General features: G+C 44.2%; 1 long non-coding RNA gene across 2 annotated transcripts in view; it reads left to right on the forward strand.

Moving 5' to 3' along the window:
• The first annotated feature begins 358 nt into the window (after nt 1-358).
• LOC119574671 overlaps nt 359-2,500 on the forward strand; it is a 4,866-nt gene continuing 2,724 nt past the window's right edge. Inside the window, exon 1 of one of the 2 annotated variants that reach the window (XR_005228893.1) lies at nt 359-696. This is a non-coding gene — a long non-coding RNA (uncharacterized LOC119574671). The remainder of the gene's footprint in view (nt 697-2,500) is intronic. The other variant, XR_005228894.1, reaches the window with a different exon arrangement.

Here is a 2,500-nt window from a genome sequence, read left to right on the forward strand (position 1 = left end):
TTTTTTTTTGTTTTTTGTTTTTTGTTTTTTTTATAGACTATACACGATTTGATTACTAGTCTACAATAGAGATGTAGTACAGACGCTAATAATAACTTTGTGTGCATAAAATTCAATACAGATTAAAACTTCCGTGTTCAGATGGTGGGAGGAGGAGGAGGGGGAGGAGCAGGAGGAGGAGGAGGAAGAGGAGGAGGAGGAAGGAGAGGGAGGAGGAGGGAAGAGAGGAGGAGGAGGAGTGAGGAGGAAAGGAGGGGAGAGAGGAGGAGGAGGAGGAGGAGGAGGAGGAAGAAGAGGAGGAGGAGGAGGAGAAGGGGGAAGGAGGAGGAGGAGGAGATAGAGGAGAAGGACGATGAGAAGGAAGAAAAGGAAGAGAAAGGGGAGGAGGAGGAAAAGGAAGAGGAGGGAAAAAAAAGAATAATAAAAAGAAAAGAAAAGAAAAAAGAAAACGAAGGAGGCGGCGGCGGCGAGTTGAGCGAGCTGCCCCTAGATGGCTCTGTGAGCGGCCGGCGTGTTTGGCGGGAGCGAAGGCGCGTCGTCTGCCAGTGTGAGGTTGGCGTCCGTGCGAGAGGGATGTAGCACGCGTCTCCCCTGACACCCCGTGATATACGTGACACTCTCTTGCCCCCCCTCGTGTGTGTGAAATTTCGCCGATCTCGTGGATATCCATCGGTATTTCGAAGTCGATCTGCTCTGGTCTGTTGAGGAAGGAACACGCCTCGCTCGCCGGGGGACTAAAGCGTGTCATGTGTTTTTTTTCTTTTCTTTTTGGAGTTGGAAATGGATTTGTGTGTAAAATAGTAACTCTCAGGTTTTGAGGGTGGGTAGGGGTGGGTGTAAGTGGGTAGGGGGTGGGTGAGGTGGGTAGGGGTGGGTAGGGGGTAGGGGTAGGTGAGGGTGGGGGAAGGGGGGAATTACCCTCTTGATAGCTATTATGTGTAGTTGTTGGATGATGCAAGTGATGAATGGGTAGGCCTTGGGTAAATAATCACTGTAGGTGTTTGGTCTGTGTGTGTGTGTGTGTATTTTATATTTTTCGTGTATATTTACTTGTATGTGTGTGAACGTTTGTGTGTATTTGTGTCTATGTGGTTGTGTGACTGATTTGGGCAAAGGGAGGTGAATATAATTTTTTTTGAGCACATTTACTTGGCTCGTGATCAGGTTTGCTTTTAATACATATGTTACTGCAACAGTCTATAACGCGTGCACACGGAAAATCACACACACACACACACAAACACACACACACACACACACACACACACACACACACACACACACACACACACACACACACCACACACACACACACACTCATATTCATACTCATACTCATACTCTCACTCTCACTCTCACTCTCACTCTCACTCACACTCACACAGAAGTGTTATTCCACGTGTACACAGGAGAAGCGAGTACGTTGTTACAGTGTGCTTTGAAGAACTAGCTCCTCGTTTCTCAGGTGGAACTTGTGATTGGCTAGAACATTTTCCAGTTCATTTGCAAGGATTACTAATGGTTATTCTGATTGTGGTGTTGATTTTAACGATGAGATTAACGTTTGAGAAGATATTGTCGAAACTTAGCCCATCGTTTTGTTAATGTTTCATGTGTGTGTGTAAATTGGTGATTGTTGTTATCATGGTTATAGATATTTGTTGTTGTTTTTTTCTCTCTTGCTGAATTTCTGTCTCTCCTTCGCTTTTTTTTTGCGGGGGAAGGACCTATTTATAGGCCTATATAAATATATATTCTTTTCTTTTCTTTTCTTTTACTGGTAGGTTCATGTCTGAGCCGCCGTGGTCACAGCATGATACTTAATTGTAGTTTTCATGTTGTGATGCTCTTGGAGTGAGTACGTGGTAGGGTCCCCAGTTCCTTTCCACGGAGAGTGCCGGTGTTACCTTTTAGGTAATCATTCTCTCTATTTATCCGGGCTTGGGACCAGCACTTTGACTTGGGCTGGCTTGGCCACCCAGTGGCTAGGTAGGCAATCGACAGAGTGATGTGTTGTCAACAGACTTGAATATTCAGCGACTGCCTTTAGCATCTTGTTAAGGATTTTGGGCCCCATTTTTACGCGTCATTTTTTGCCCGAATCCTCTGACTAGATTGATTATAAAGCAAAAGAAATAAATAAAAGAAATACAGAAGTGGCGCTCAATTTACGGGCGTAATTAGCAAGTAAAATAAGCGTCTTTATGACGTTAAACTGCATCCGGCCAGAGTGGAAAGATCATCCGCAGGGTTAGATAGTCCCACCTAACTTCTACAAACTGAGTCGACTCAAAATAGGAGTGTAGTACCAACTGTCAGTGCCTTCATTCAAGCACGAGAGCACGCTTGCATCAGGCTGTTCATCAGTTAGGCCTATATGCACACGTAAATTGTAGATATATGCATAGACATGTAAACATATATGCATATGTACAGTATATTCAATAATTAAATCATGCATGCATGCATGCAAACATACATAAATACATATATATATACA

Source organism: Penaeus monodon, chromosome 6 (genome assembly GCF_015228065.2).
Source record: "Penaeus monodon isolate SGIC_2016 chromosome 6, NSTDA_Pmon_1, whole genome shotgun sequence".
Taxonomy (NCBI): domain Eukaryota; kingdom Metazoa; phylum Arthropoda; class Malacostraca; order Decapoda; family Penaeidae; genus Penaeus; species Penaeus monodon.